The sequence below is a fragment of the Oryctolagus cuniculus genome, chromosome 1 (assembly GCF_051225735.1).
Source record: "Oryctolagus cuniculus isolate XC-2025 breed Fujian yellow rabbit chromosome 1, ASM5122573v1, whole genome shotgun sequence".
Taxonomy (NCBI): domain Eukaryota; kingdom Metazoa; phylum Chordata; class Mammalia; order Lagomorpha; family Leporidae; genus Oryctolagus; species Oryctolagus cuniculus.
In genome coordinates this window covers 155006807-155023996 of record NC_142867.1, presented here as the reverse complement: position 1 = coordinate 155023996, position 17190 = coordinate 155006807, and the positions used below count along the sequence as shown (strand labels likewise).

At 40.0% G+C, this 17190-nt stretch overlaps 1 long non-coding RNA gene across 6 annotated transcripts in view; it reads left to right on the top strand.

Moving 5' to 3' along the window:
- The window catches only part of LOC149128708 (uncharacterized), a 145498-nt gene that overhangs the window by 24548 nt on the left and 103760 nt on the right, over nt 1–17190 (top strand). The gene's annotated exons all lie outside the window — the stretch shown is intronic.

Genomic DNA, 17190 nt, shown 5'->3' with positions numbered 1-17190 from the left:
GAGACAGCTGCATGGGAAGTGGAGGAGCTAGGACTTGAACCAGCACCGTAATGGGATGCCAGCATCACAGTTGGTGGCTTTACACACTATACCACAATGCCAGCCTCTCAGTGTCTTAACAGTTGGCTGAATACTTACCTGTTCTTTATATTTTAAGTCACATGATAACCACATTCTTTTTTCTTTTTTTTTTTTTTTGATAGACAGAGTGGACAGTGAGAGAGAGAGAGAAAGGTCTTCCTTTGCCATTGGTTCACCCTCCAATGGCCACCGCGGCCAGCGCGCTGTGGCCAGCGCACCACGCTGATCCGATGGCAGGAGCCAGGTACTTATCCTGGTCTCCCATGGGGTGCAGGGTCCAAGCATTTGGGCCATCCTCCACTGCACTCCCTGGCCACAGCAGAGAGCTGGCCTGGAAGAGGGGCAACCGGGACAGAATCCGATGCCCCGACTTGGACTAGAACCCGGTGTGCCAGCGCCGCAAGGCGGAGGATTAGCCTAGTGAGCTGCGGCGCCGGCAATAACCACATTCTTATACTGAAGCTGGTGATTTTATACCTGCAAATATTTCTAGAGGAGCTATTATTTTTTAGCTCAGTCCTGTAGGAAAAATATTTCTATTTAAATGTTTGCTGTGTCAGTGACCATTGTCCAATTTAGAACATTTTGGGGGAAGAATGGTTCTAGAATCATAGTTGTTGGCTTTGAACCCGTTGGAGGAATTATTTAAGGCTTTTCAGCACATCAAAACGCATGTATTTCTAGACCAAAACACATAATTCCTAGTATTGGTGTCTTACATGTTTCTTTCCTCCTTTCCAGATAAAAATAAAAGAAACCTACATTTTGCCTTATTGCTTCTGTTCTTCAGGGATGTGCAGTTTTTTTTTTTTTTTTTTTTTTTTTTTTTGACAGGCAGAGTGGACAGTGAGAGAGAGAGAGAAAGGTCTTCCTTTGCCGTTGGTTCACCCTCCAATGGCCGCCGCGGCCGGCGCGCTGTGGCCGGCGCACCACGCTGATCCGATGGCAGGAGCCAGGAGCCAGGTGCTTTTCCTGGTCTCCCATGGGGTGCAGGGCCCAAGCACCTGGGCCATCCTCCACTGCACTCCCTGGCCACAGCAGAGAGCTGGCCTGGAAGAGGGGCAACCAGGACAGAATCCGGCGCCCTGACCAGGACTAGAACCCGGTGTGCCGGCGCCGCAAGGCGGAGGATTAGCCTAGTGAGCCGCGGCGCCGGCCAGGGATGTGCAGTTTTTAAAATGTTGCATTCTTGGCCCGCGCCGTGGCTCACTAGACTAATCCTCCGCCTTGCAGTGCCGGCACACCGGGTTCTAGTCCCAGTCGGGGCGCTGGATTCTGTCCCGGTTGCCCCTCTTCCAGGCCAGCTCTCTGCTGTGGCCTGGGAGTGCAGTGGAGGATGGCCCAAGTGCTTGGGCCCTGCACCCGCAAGGGAGCCCAGGAGAAGCACCTGGCTCCTGGCTTCGGATCAGCGCGGTGTGCCAGCTGCAGCGCACCGGTGGCTGCGGCCATTGAAGGGTGAACCAATGGCAAAAGGAAGACCTTTCTCTCTGTCTCACTCTCACTGTCCACTCTGCCTGTCAAAAAAAAAAAAGTTGCATTCTCTTTCAGCTTTCACATTTGTGTAACAAGTCAGTAGGATTTGCAGAGTAAATCCCTAATACCAAAAGAAGTTATCTCTAAGATCGCCATGATTTAGACAGTCTCCATACTTCTTGTAGCCCCTGTATCTGTTTTAGCAGCATTCCAGCCCAACACAATGCTGGTTTTGTCTCTTGCATGGGATTTAACATACATGATAGTTCTGCTTGAACAATGAAGTCAGGCTATTTGAAAAAATTTAGAGAAACCCATACAGGAAGATAAAGAACAGGATAGCATTGCCTATGCCAAACCAAGTCAACCCATTCTTGCTATGAGCTCTGGAACAAAGATATTAATGACGTTTGAATTTATCTAACCTTATGTAATGAGCAGTCATTCCTCCCTTGTTTCTTTGTTCATGCCTACACACAATCAGTAACCACCTTGAAAAGTGACCTTTGTTCCTTTTTTTCTTTTATTCTCAGTGCTGCTTTTGGCTCCTCTAATCAAATGAGTCATTCCTGGAATATTTGGCTTGTTTTGTAGTTGTGGCACTCCAGGAGAACAGGGCAGCTCACCTGCCCTGCTGCACAGCTGAGTCTAGCTGGGAAAACTCCCAACAGCTGTGACTGTAATAAAATCCTGCACAAGCAAAATAAATCACCTTTGTCTGCCTCCATTTCTCCTGTACATTAAAGGCTGATCACCTAAAGTCACATTCCTGGCTCTGAATTGGGTTGCAGCATCTGATCTGATGGCACATAGTGAGATCAATATCAGCCACCATTAAAAAGTCAATGGAACATAAATTAGGAAAGAATATTTTCTAACTCTGGTCCCAAGCAGTGACTGGTTGGGTGCAAGCCATACTTTTGGTCAATGAAAAAAGAGAACTTTACTTAACAGCAGGGTAGACTACATTAGAATTATATTTTTTGCTATTTCTACTTCTCTTTATTGATCTCCAAAAAATGTATTGAAGCGTGATCATGCTTTCTACAGTTAAGTTCACTGTCAAAATGGTATCAGAAAGTTTTTAACTGTGGCTAGAGAAATATATGACAAAATTATAACCATTGATGGCTGCTGGCTGCAAGCATTTTGAACATACAATATGAACTTGGCCAAACCCAAGACAAATAAAATATATATATTTTCTGATATCTTCAAAAAAAAGTTTGAGTTGTGATTAAGTTTATGACTAAGGAGCAAATGGGCCTCCTCTTTCCTTTCATGGCCATAATGCCTCTTGCTGTCTTGAGTCCCCAAGCTTTTAAAATATCCAAATTAGGGGCCTGGCATTGTGGCATAGCAGATAGTTACTGCCTACGACGCTGGCATCCCATATGGGATTGATGTATTGACAGCAAAAGAAGAAAATAAAATATCACGCATTCTACCATCACTCAGCAGTTCTCACTGATGCCATGTTAAAATATCCATTTCTATTTTTTTAATGTGTTATACATATGTCAAAGTATTAGTAGTATGTGATCTTTATGGGAACTGAACAAATAGCATCCCTTTCTGCACTATTTTTGAATTGATTAAAATTATCAAAAGTTTGATGCAAATAGAGGTCAAAACATTGCAATAATTACTGATATCTGAATTAGAAAATGGTTTCCTATGGTACTGAGATTCATTTTTATACATTTTCTTATCTTGTCACAGGCATTGTTGTTCTATAGATATCTCTTTACATGGAGCAGACTCATTTTTAAATGAACATTGAGTGAGAAGAATCCAGACTGTTGATAGCTCACCCCTTAGACAAATGAGTAATGAAGGGGATGGATTATGCATATATATTTTATTTTCAAACTCAACCACTCCTCCTTTCCTTGGAAAAATTTGGGGTAGAGGGTGGAATATAGTGGTAATAGGGTTTTCTTTACTAAAAAGGTAAAACATAAGCTGTCTATAATAATCTGCTTTATACATTGGATATAACATGTCCATCTTTACATACTGTGTGTTCCTTTGGTTGAATGGAATAAAAATTAACAAAATTTAGTATATGCTAAACAGCAGCAGAGAGTATGATTACAATAAACAAGTAGAAGAGTTTATAGAAATCCAGGGCACCCCTAACTATTTTAGCTCTCAAGGGACAGGAACTGAAGCAACTCCAGGGATTGTTCATGCTCTGAGATCTCATAATGGTACACGAAGGCATAGCTCAATCACATCACCCAGAATGCTCTTGACGTCCAAATCTTGATGATTAAGTCACTAGTTTTAGTTATCTTTGTAATGTTCAACATTGTAATTTAACCAGTCTCTCTGGTTTGATCAACTTTCAATGACATTTTCAAGCTCCAAAATCTCCTATCCTCTTTTTAATATGAACCATTAACACCTCTTCTTGTCTTCTGGCATCTTTTAAATCCAGTGCTGTGAACTGAATGTATCTTCCTCAAATTCACATGTTGAAACCGCATCTCCAATGTGATAATATTAGGAATTAGGCCATTATAGCTCATGGAAGTGGAGCTCTTGGGAACTGGATTAGTGCCCTCATAAGGGACTGAAGAGAACAAAGTTTTCTCACTCTGCCACGGTAGGATGCTGTGAGAATGTGGGTTCTGTAAGCCAGGAAGTGGGCTTTCACCAGACAATGCATCTGCTAGCATGCTGATCTTGGACATCCCAGTCCCTAGAACTATGCATAAGTGTCTATTATATATAAGCCACTGAGTTTATGATATTTTGTTAAAGTGTTCACTTTAACACTTAATCCTATCTGTTTACTTTAACAATTAATATGATCACTTTGACACTTAAGATGGCACATTTTTACCACCCAGCTTAATGGGACTTGGGGTCTAAAGGCAAGTTTTTAAACTGTACCCTTCGAAGTAAGTCTGTAGGAATGTATGCAGAACTATATAGCTTTATAGTTACAAACTTCCTCCTCCCTCTCTTATTCCCACTTCTTTTAATGAGATCCTTTCTCAATTGACTTTGTACACATATGATTAACTTTATGTTGAGTTCAACAAATATGAAGGAAAAAAAGAAAAAACCAAAACTGTTCATCCTTGTCAAGACAAGGGCTGCTCAAGACATCCCTTCTCAAAGTGTCAATTTCACTTTTACAGATTTCCTTTTAGGTGCTCTTCTAGTTCTCACAGATCAGGGAGAACATATGGTATTTGTCCCCTTTGGGACTGGCTTTTTTCACTAAGTTTGATGTTTTCCAGATTCATCCATTTTGTTGCAAATGACCGGACTTCATTTTTTTTTTTACTGCTGTGTAGTATTCCATAGTATATATATATCCCATAATTTCTTTGTCCAGTCTTTGTTGGACATTTAGGTTGATTCCATGTCTTTGCTATTGTGAATTGAGCTGCAATAAACATAGGGGTCTGTGGGGAGCAATCCGGACTGGACTAAGTTACTGGAATTAAGACTTATTCTATGCATCTGCTCTCCCACAATATGGCGCTGGGAGAGAAGAAAACAGCTTCTACACAGCTGCCTCCAGTTCAGCCAATAAACTGTAGGACTTGCTCCTGATTGGAGGAGAGCAGCGTGCTCGGCATGTGGGCAGCCGAGTTAGGATTGGCGGAGGAGGACTATAAAGGAGGAGAGAGACGGCATGCACCAGGAACATCTAAGGGGAACATCTAAGGGGAACATCGAAGGGGAACACCTGTGCAGCCCCCGAGAGAGCCGGCCGGCGGTGTGCCGCTCCCCTGCGGAAGTGGGGAATGTGGCCAGGGGGAACTGCCCTTCCACGGAGGTGGAAGGGACGGTAGCCAACCCGGGAAGGACCAGCAGCCAACCCGGGAAGTACCAGCAGCAAACCCGGGAAGGGCCGAGCAGACAAAAGAACAGCTCAGGGTCCTGTGTTGTTCCTCCACGAAGAGGGGGAGCGACAGGGGTGCAGTAACTCTTGTATACTGATATCATTTCTCTTGGGTAAATTCCCAGGAATGAAATGGCTGCATCATATGGTAGGGCTATGTTCAGGTTTCTGAGGTATCTCCATACTGTCTTCCATAGTGGCTTTACCAGTTTCCATTCCCACCAACAGTGAATTAGTGTGCCTTTTTACCCACATCCTTACCAGCATTTGTTGTTTGTTGATTTCTGTATGTAAGCCATTCTAATTGGGGTGAGATGAAACCTTGTTGTGGTTTTGATTTGCATTTCCTTGATGACTAGTGATCCTGAACATTTTTTCATGTGTCTGTTGGCCATTTGGATTCCCTCTTTTGAAAAATGTCTAAGTCTTTTGACTGTTTCTTAACTGAGTTGTTTATTTTGCTGTTGAGTTTCTTGATCTTTTTGTATATTTTGGTTATAATCCTTTATCAGTTGCATAGTTTGCAAATGATTTCTCCCATTCTGTTGGTTGCCTCTTCACTTTCCTGAGTGTTTCTTTTGCAGTGCAGAAATTTTTCAATTTGATGTAATCCCATTTGTCGATTTGGGTTTTGGTTACCTGTGCCTCTGGAGTCTTTTCCAAGAATTCATGGCCTATGCTGATGTGTTTTAGGGTTTACCCAATGTTCTCTAATAATTTGATGGTTACAGGTCATAGATTTAGGTATTTGATCCGTTTTGAGTGGATTTCAATGAAAGGTGAAAGGTAGGAGTCTTGCTTCATGTTTCCACATGTGGAAATTCAGTTTTCCCAGCACCATTTGTTGAAGAGACTGTCGTTGCTCCAGTGATTGGTTTTAGTTCCTTGGTCAAATATAAGTTGGTTGTAGATGCTTGTATTGATATCTGGCATTTCTGTTCTGTTCCATTGGTTTATCCATCTGTTTTTATACCAGTACCAGGCTGTTTTGAGTATAACTGCCCTGTAGTGCATCTTGAAATCTGGTATTGTTGGCTGGCACCGTGGCTCAATAGACTAATATTCTGCCTGTGGTGCTGGCACATCAGGTTCTAGTCCCTGTCGGGGCGCCGGTTCTGTCCCGGTTGCTCCTCTTCCAGTCCAGCTCTCTGCTGTGGCCCAGGAGTGCAGTGGAGGATGGCCCAAGTGCTTGGGCCCTGCACCTGCATGGGATACCAGGAGAGGCTCCTGGCTTCGGATCAGCATGGTGTGCTGGCCACAGTGCACCAGCCGCAGCTGCCGTTGTGGGGGGTGAACCAATGGAAGGAAGACCTTTCTCTCTGTCTCTCTCTCACTGTCCACTCTGCCTGTCAAAAAAAAAAAAAATCTGGTGTTGTGATGCCTCTGGCTTTGTTTCTGTTGCATAAGACTGCTTTATCTATTCAAGGTCTCCTGTGTTTCCATGAGAATTTCAGCATTTTTTTCAATATCTGAGAAGAATGTCCTTGGTATTTTGATATCACACTGAATCTGTAAATTGCTTTTGGAAGAATGAACATTTTAATGGTATTAATTATTCCAGTCCATGAACATGGAAGATATTTCCACTTTTTTGTATGTTCTATTTATTTATGTTTTGTAATTTTCACTATAGAGATCTTTGACATCCTTGGTTACATTTATAACAAGGTATTTGATTTTTTGGTAGCTATTGTGAATGAAATTGATCTTAGAAGTTCTTTCTCAGCCATGGCATTGTCTGTGTATACAAAGGCTGTTGATTTTTGTGTATATTATATATATTATTACCCTATTAATATATATTATATATACTATATATTATATAAACTATATAATATATATCATTACCCTATTAATATATATATATTATAATATTGTGATTTTATATCCTGCTACCTTACTAAACTCTTATAATTTCCAATAGTCTCTTAGTGGAGTCTTTTGGATCTCCTATATATATATAGAATCATGTCATCTTCAAATAGGTATAATTTGACTCTCTTTCCCAATTTGTATCCCTTTGATTTCTTTTTCTTGCCCAATGGCTCTAAGTTTTCTAGGACTATCTTGAATAGCAACGGTGAGAGTGGGCATCCTTGTCTGGTAATGGATCTCAGTGGGAATGCTTCCAACTTTTCCCCTTTCAATAGGATACTGGCCATGTGTTTGTCATAGATTCCATTGATTGTATTGAGGAATGTTCCTTCTATACTCAGTTTGCTTAGAATTTTCATCATGAAAAGGTGTTGTATTTTGTCAAATGCTTTCTCAGCATTTATTGAGATAATCATATGATTTTTGTTCTTCAATTTGTTAATGTGATGTATCACATTGATTTGCGAATGTTGAAACATCCTTGCATGTGAGGGATAAATCCCACTTTGTGTGAATTATCTTTCTGATGTATTGTTGGATTCAATTGGCTAGTATTTTGTTTTTGGATTTTTGCCTCTGTGTTTATCAGGGAAATTGTTCTGTAGTTCTTTCTCTGTTGCATCTTTGTCAGATTTAGGAATTAAGGTGATGCTGGCTTCATAGAAAGAATTTGGGAGGATTCTCTCTTTCAATTGTTTTGAATAGCTTGAGAAGAATTGGAGTTCATTCTTTAAATGTCTTGTAGAATTCAGCAGTGAAGCCATAAGGTCCTGTGCTTTTCTTTGGTAGGAGGGTCTTTATTACTGAATCAATTTCTGTCTTGGTTATGGGTCTGTTTAGATTTTCTGTGTCTTTGTGGCTCAATTTAGGTAGGTTGTAAATATCCAAGAATCTATCCATTTCTTCTAGATTTCCCGGTTTGTTGGCATATAGCTCTTTGTAGTAATTTCTGATGACTCTTTTTGTTTTTGTGGTGTCTGTTGTTAAATTTCCTTTTTCATCTCATATTTTATTGATTTGTATCTTCTCTCTCCTTTTTTTTTTGGTTAGTTGGGCCAATACTGTGTCAATTTTGTTTATTTCTTCAAAAATCCAGATCTTCCTTTTGCTGATCTTTTGTATTTTTGTTTCAATTTTGTTTTTCTTCTCTAATTTTAATTATTTCATTTCTCCTAATTTTGGGTTTCGTTTGCTGTCATTTTTCTAGATATTTGAGATGCATTGATAGCTCATTTATTTGGTGCTTTTTCAATTTCTTGATGTAGGCACCTATTGTTACAAACTTTCTGCTTAACACTGCTTTTGCTGTATCCTATAAGTTTTGATATGTTGTATTGTCATGTTCATTTGTTTCCAGAAAATTTTTTGATTTCTTTTTTGATTTCTTCAATGACCCACCATTCATTTAGGAGCATGTTCAGTCTTCGTGTGTTTGCATATGTTATGGAGATTCCTGAGTTGCTGATTTCTAGCATTATACCATTGTAGTCAGAGAAGGTTCATGATATGATATTGATTTTTTTTGAATTTGCTAATACTTGGTTTATGGCCTAGCATGTGGTCTATTCTAGAGAAAGTTCCATGCGCTGATGAGATGAATTATGTGTTCTGCCACTATGGGGTGAAAGGTTCTGTAGATATCAATTAGGTCCTTTTGGTCCATAGCATAGATTAGCACTGTGGTTTCTTTGTTGATTTCTGTCTAATTTCCTCAATCTCTTCCTCTTCCCATTCTAATACTGAAATGTTGTGTTCCTCTGGGGTGGTTAATGGTGACTTCCTTATTTTTGTTATTTGAATTTTAGTTCTTATTTTTCAGGATTTTTAGAGTTGGTTTTTAATATTTTTCTTCTGTAGACTTTTATTTTTGGTGCTATGCTTCTGTGGCTTCCTGGAATATCTGCCCTTTCAGTGACTACCAGGATGTGTGTGCTGGGTATAGCCTGGGGGCTCTGGTCAATGCTCTAGGGTGGGGCGAGTTTCCAGGGTAGTGATTCCCAGCTAGGCTCTGCAGCTTTTAATGTAGCCACCTAGACTCCAGGTCTAAGCACCTAAGGTTCCCCCAGACGCTGCTGGTGTGGGCGCCCCTTTGTTTCTGGTAGTTGCCCAGCCACTTCCAGGTCGATTTCTGAGACAGTGGGGGCTGCAGAATGTTTCCTCTATTCCTAACTCTGGATCACACTCTAAACTCACTGCCTTAATGCCTGCCCACCACTTCTGCCAGCGCTGCATTGAGGTACCCAGTCTCAGTGGGATGTTATGTGTACGACTGCGGGCTTCGCTGGTTGTAGTCCTGATTTAAAATGTTGTCCAGTCTCATCTGGGTCACCAGTTTTGTTTTGGGAGAGATTGGTTTGAATCAGCCACACCTCACTCCTCTTTCCACTTCCACTTGGGCCTCAGGTGACTCCCAGCAACCGCCAGATCCCTGAGTTCTTGACTGGACCCAGGATGCACTATACCCGTAGATTGCTGCGTCAGACCCTACCCCCCATCAAAAATACTGCAGGCTCTGGCTATCTGTGGCTTTGGTTTGCCATGCTCTCTGGGTGTGTGCCAGCCATCACACCAGTTCAAGCTGGTTCCCCTCCTCCCGTGGGTCTTCCTGGGTGGTTTTCTCTCTAATCTCCATTGTTTGTATACCTCCTATGCTTCATCTCCCTTTTTCTTCCTTGCCCTGTGTAGCATGCCATTCCCTACTCTGCCAATTACAATTCTTCCCCATTGATTTCACTAAAGAAAAATGATTTCTAACAGTCCTTTGGTTAATAAACTCTCTGGTGTTTATTTTGTAACCATGATTGATATTAAAATCTCTTGGAAGTTTGTATCCCTGATTAGAGAATTTCAAATAGGAACCAGATGCCTTTTCATATCACAAAACCTATTCTGAGCAATTTTGAAGTAAATTATCGCAAAAGAAAATTCTTTTTTATATAGTAGGCGTTGGCCTCAGTTTAAAAGCAATTTAACAATCCATGTAAAGTTTTGATGCATCAGTGCTGGACTGTCCAGCTGAATTTTGGGTCTTACAAGTTTTAGGTATCTTGTATTTAAAATCTGAAAGAGTAATTTTGGGGAACCACTGTTGGATTACACATCTGTAGACTTTCCCCTCCTCCCACAAGGGGGAGTGTTAGCCCCAACTGAGAACAATTGTTAGAAAGTAATAATCTTAATGTATCTCCCAGTCATTTGTGTTGTTAAAAAGGACACAGATAACCATTACCCTAAACAAAGTATCTAAGTGCATAGGTGCAAAGATAGACTGGAAGCTATTTAGCAGTGGGGGGAGGGGAAGCAAATATGTCTATGAGTGGGAAGATCTTGGGCTGGCTGGCAGGCAGTGGATGGAGTCAGAGGAGCTGAGTTAGGGGAGGTGGGAGAAGTTCTCAGCTGTTAAGATAGATGAGAAGACTGCTGAGTTTCCTGGAGTGGCAAAACAAGTGAGAAATCTTCAGCATCAGGATGACAGAAGGGATTTGAAGAACAAGGAAGTCTAATTTGGGATTTTATGTTTGTGTGTGATGCAAAATGAAATCCTCTTCTGAGAGCCTTAGGTATTCTGATGCATGGGGATTGGGGAAGTACAAATTCATCAGAAGCATGAAATTAAGGCTTGGGTGACATTTGGAATGTGAATTTTCTGGGAATTTATACAGATATTAGCAAAGGCAGTCAGTCTCTTAGTTTGGGGACTGCTGAGTTGAGAAAATTCTGTATATGATAGAATCTCTCCCAAATCATTTTTAAAAATTTTATCTATACTGGTTTACTTCCCAAATGCTCACAGCAGCTGGGAGGCCAGAGCCAGGAACTCAATTCAGGTCTCCCATGTGAGTAGCAGGAACAAAAGTTCTTGAACCATTGCCACTGCTTTCCAGGGTCTGCTTTAACAGGAAGCTGAATTTAGGAGCAGGGGCCAGATATTGAACCTACATTGCCAAGGGAGTCTTCATCAGCATCTTTAAGATTTATTTTATTGGGGCCAGTGCTGTGGCTTAGTGCATTAAGCTGCTGCCTGCAGTGCCAGCATCCCATATAGACACCAGTTCAAGTCGTGGCTGCTCTACTTGGGATTCAGTTTCCTGCTAATGCACCTTGGAAAGCAGCAGAAGATGGCCCAAGTCCTTGGGCCCTTGCACCCATGTTGGAGAGGGAGAGAGTGAGAGAGGGAATGGGAATTCTTGCATTTGTGGTTCACTCACTATATGGCCAGAAGACCAGGGCTGGGCCAGAATGGAGCCAGGAGCTTCATCTGTTTCTCATGTGAGTAGAGGGGACCAAGTACTTGGGCCATCTTCCACTGCTTTCCCAGGTGTATTAGGAGGGAGCTGATGAGAATTAGAGGAGCAGGGACTTGAACCAGTACCCAAATGGGATACCAGTATCATATGGTTTTAGTTCTTCAGTTTGTTAGTGTGATATATCACATTGATTGATTTGTGAATGTTGAACTATCTGTGCATACCAGGGATAATTCCCACTTGGTCCGGGTGAATGATCTTTCTGATGTGGTGTTTGATTCAGTTAGCTAGTATTTTGTTGAGGATTTTTGTGTCTCTGTTCATGAGGGAAATTGGTCTGTAGTTCTCTTTTTTGTATCTTTTTCAGATTTAGGAGGTGATGTGATGCTTGCTTCATAGAAGGAGTTTTGAGAGGATACCTTTGCTTTCGATTATTTGAATAGCTTTAGAAGAATTGGAGTTAGGTTTTCTTTAAATGTCTGTAGAATTCAACAGTGAAGCCATCCGGTCCTGGGCTTTTTTCTGTTGTGGTTGTTGTTGGCAGGGCCTTTTTTTTTTAAAGTTATACATGTTTATTACATTTTATTTATACAGATTTAGGAAAATCGTGGGACTCCCGCCCTCCCCCCAGCTCCAGGAGGGTCTTTTTTTCTGATTCAATTTCTGTCCTGGTTATTATTCTGTTCAGTTTCTCTCTGTTTTCATGGCTCAATTTAGGTAGGTTTTATGTGTCCAGGAATCTATCCATTTCTTCTACATTTCCCCATTTGTTGGAATAGAGCTCTTTGTAGTATTTTCTGATGATTCTTTTTATTTATGTTGCATCTGTTGTCACATTTCCTTTTTGCTTTCGGATTTTATTGATTCAGTTCTTCTCTTTTTTTGTTTGGTTAATTGGGCCAATTGTGTGTCAATGATCTTTTGTATTTTTTATTTGAGTTTCTTGCATAATTTTTATTTCTTTGCTCCTAATTTTGGGTTTGGTTTGCTGTTTTTCTAGGGCCTTGAGATGTATTCTTTTCAACACTGCTTTTGCTGTATTCTGTAAATTTTGATATGTTGGAGACTGAACAACATGCTCTGGAATGAACACTGGGTCATAGAAGAAATCAAAAGAGAAATCAAAAACTTTCTGGAAGTAAATGAGGATGACAACACAACATATCAAAACTTATGGGATACAGAAAAAGCAGTGTTGAGGAACATTTATAGCAATAGGTGCCTACATCAAGAAATTGGAAAGGCACCAAACAAATGAGCTTTCAGTGCATCTCAAGGATCTAGGAAAACTACAGCAAACCAGGCCTAAATCTAGTAGGAGAAGAGAAATAATTAAAATCAGAAGAAATCAACAGGATTGAATAAAAAAAAAATCAGCCAAACGAAGAGCTGGTTTTTTGAAAACATAAATAATATTGACACATCATTGGCCCAACTAACTAAAAAAAGACAAGACCCAAATCAATAAAATCAGGGGTGAAAAGGAAATGTAACAACAGACAGCACAGAAATAATAAGAATCATCAGAAATTACTACAAAGAGTTGCATGCTAGCAAACAGGGAAATCTATCAGAAATGGATAGATTCCTGGACACATGCAACCTACCTAAATTGAAACATGAAGACATACAAAACCTAAATAGACCCATAACTGAGACAGAAATTGAATCAGTAATAAAGGCCCTCTCAACAAAGTAAAGCCCAGGGCCAGATGGATTAACTGCTGAATTCTACCAGACATTTAAAAAAGAACTAACTCCAATTCTTCTCTAACTATTCACAACAATCAAAAAAGAGAGAATCCTACCAAAAACTTTCTATGAAGCCAGCATCACCTAATCTCTAAGCCGGAAAAAGATGCAGCATTGAAAGAGAATTACAGACCAATATCCTTGATGAACATAGATGTAAAAATCCTCAATAAAATTATGCCCAATAGAATGCAACAACACATCAGACAGATCATCCACCAAGATCAAGTGGGATTTATCCCTGGTATGCAGGGATTGTTCAATGTGCACAAATCAATCAATGTGATACAGCACATTAACAAACTGCAAAAGAAAAACCATATGATTATCTCAATAGATGCAGAGAAAGCATTCGATAAAATACAACACCCATTCATGATGAAAAACCCAAGAAAACTGGGTATAGAAGGAACATTCCTCAATACAATAAAAGCAATTTATGAAAAACCCACGGCCAGCATCCTATTGCATATGGAAAAGTTGGAAGCATTTCCACTGAGATCTGGTACCAGACAGGGATGCCCACTCTCACAACTGCTATTCAATATAGTTCTGGAAGTTTTAGCCAGAGCCATCAGACAACAAAAAGAAATTAAAGGGATACAAATTGAGAAGGAAGAACTCAAGCTATCCCTCTTTGCAGATGATATGATTCTTTACTTAGGGGATCCAAAGAACTCTACTAAGAGACTATTGGAACTCATAGAAGAGTTTGGCAAAGTAGCAGGATATAAAATCAATGCAAAAAATCAACAGCCTTTGTATACACAGAAAATGCCACAGCTGAGAAAGAATTGCTAAGATCAATCCCATTCACAATAGCCACAAAAACAATCAAATACCTTGGAATAAACTTAACCAAGGGCATCAAAGATCTCTACGATAAGAATTACAAAATCTTAAAGAAATAGAAGAGGATACCACAAAATGGAAAAATCTTCTATGCTCATGGATTGGAAGAATCAATATCATCAAAATGCCATTTCTCCCAAAAGCAATTTATAGATTCAATGCAATAGCAATCAAATTACCAAAGACCTTCTTCTCAGATCTAGAAAAAATGATGCTGAAATTCATATGGAGACACAGGAGACCTCGAATGGCTAAAGCAATCTTGTACAACAAAAACAAAGCTGGAGGCATCACAATACCAGATTTCAGGACATACTACAGGGCAGTTGTAATCAAAACAGCATGGTACTGGTACAGAAGCAGATGGATAGACCAATGGAACAGAATTGAAACACCAGAAATCAACCCAAACATCTACAGTCAACTTATATTTGATCAAGTATCTAAAACCAATCCCTGGAGTAAGGACAGTCTATTCAATAAATGGTGCTGGGAAAACTGGATTTGCATATGCAGAAGCATGAAGCAAGACCCCTACCTTACACCTTACACAAAAATCCACTCAACATGGATTAAAGACCTAAATCTATGACCTGACACTATCAAATTACTAGAGAACATTGGAGAAACCCTGCAAGATATAGGTACCAGCAAAGACTTCTTGGAAAAGACTCTGGAAGAACAGGCAGTCAAAGTAAAACTTAACATTTGGGATTGCCTCAAATTGAGAAGTTTCTGTACTGCAAAAGAAAGAGGAAAGTGAAGAGGAAACCGACAGAATGGGAGAAATCATTTGCAAACTGTGCAACAGATAAAGGGTTAATAACCAGAATCTACAAAGAGATCAAGAAGCTCCAGAACAACAAAACAAACAACCCACTTGAGAGATGGGCCAAGGACCTCAATAGACATTTTGCAAAAGAGGAAATCCAAATGGCCAACAGGCACATAAAAAAAGGTTCAGGATCACTAGCCATCAGGGAAATGCAAATCAAAACTACAATGAGGTTTCATCTCACCCTGGTTAGAATGGCTCACACACAGAAATCAACTAACAACAGATGCTGGTGAGGATGTGGGGAAAAAGGGACACTCACCCACTGTTGGTGGGAATGCAAACTGGTTAAGCCACTATGTAAGTCAGTCTAGAGATTCCTCAGAAACCTGAAGATAACCCTACCATATAACCCAGCCATCCCACTCCTTGGAATTTACCCAAAGGAAATGAAATTGGCAAACAAAAAAGCTGTCTGCACATTAATGTTTATTGCAACTCAATTCACAATAGCTAAGACCTGGAATCAACTTAAATGCCTGTCAACAATAGACTGGACAAAGAAATTATGGGACATGTACTCTATAGAATACTATATATCAGTCAAAAACAATGAAATCTGGTCATTTGCAACAAAATGGAGGAATCTGGAAAACATGCTTAGTGAATTAAGCCAGTCCCAAGGGGACAAATATCATATGTTCTCCCTGATTGGTGACAACTAACCAGGCACCTAAAAGGAAACCTGTTGAAGTGAAATAGACACTATGAGAAACAATGACTTGATCAGCCCTTGTCCTGACTGTTGATAAACAACTTAATACATTATCCATTTTAGTATTTCTTTTTTGTTCTACTTAATACTATTGGTTGAACTCTTAAATTAACACACAATTATTCTTCGGTGATTGAATTAAACTGAAAAGTGATCCTTGTTAAATATGAGTGGGAATAAGAGAGGGAAGAGATGCATAATTTGGGACATGCTCAAGCTGATTTGCCCCAAATGGTAGAGTTAGAAACCTGCCAGGTTATTCCAACTCAATCCCATCGAGGTGGCATGTACCAATGCCATCTCGCTAGTCCAAATGATCAATTTCAGTTCACAATATATCACACTGATAGATCTAAGAGTCAAAGGGATCACACAAACAAGACAAGTGTCTGCTAATACTAACTGGTAGAATAAAAAAGGGAGAGAATGATCCAACATGGGAAGCGGGATACACAGCAGACTCATAGAATGGCAGATGTCCTAAATAGCACTCTGGCCTCAGAATCAGCCCTTAAGGCATTCGGATCTGGCTGAAGAGCCCATGAGAGTATTTTAGGCATGGAAAGCCAAGACACTCTGGCAAAACAACAACAACAACAACAAAAAACAACAACAACAACAACAACAACAAAACAAAAAAAAAAACCAAACCAAACCAAACCAAAACCTAAATGAAAGATCTCTGTGAGTGAGATCCCAGTGGGAAGAACGGGTCATCAAAGAAGGATGTACCTTTCTCTGAAGGAAGGAGAGAACTTCTACTTTGACTATGACCTTTTCTAAATGAAATCAGAGTCGGTGAACTCAAAAGGCTTCCATAGCCTTGGCAACTCATGAGAAGAGTCTAGGATGATTACTGAGGCCATAAACAAGAGTGTCAATTTGTTAAGTCAACAACAGGAATCCCTGTGCACTTACTCCTCATGTGGGATCTCTGTCCTTAACGTGTTGTACATTGTGAATTAATGCTATAACTAGTATTCAAAGTGTATTTTATACTTTGTGTTTGTGTGGGTGCAAACTGTTGAAATCTTTACTTAATATATGCAAAAATTGGTCTTCTGTATATAGAGGGAATTGAAAATGAATCTTGATGTGAATGGAAGGGGAGAGGGAGCTGTAGTTGGGAGGGTTATGGGGGGGTGGGAATTTATGGGGGGGAAAAGCCATTGTAATCCATAAGCTATACTTTGGAAATTTATATTCATTAAAGAAAAGTTTAAAAAAAAAGGCAGATACAGGTAAGATTTTTTTTACTTTCTATTAAGGCATTTAGATTTTTCTATTTGCCATTGGTGGTTTGAAATGCCTCAGAAAAATATAGATGTTGGCCTCTTTTCATTGTTTCCACTTAGCAATATTGTAACCATTCAGTTTAATCATTTTTCCTTTTTATGAAATTTTTTAAATTTATATAAGATGAAGAAATTTCATGTATTTCATATATACAAATTTAGGAGCATAATGATAATTTCCACCTTAGCCTTCTTCCTGC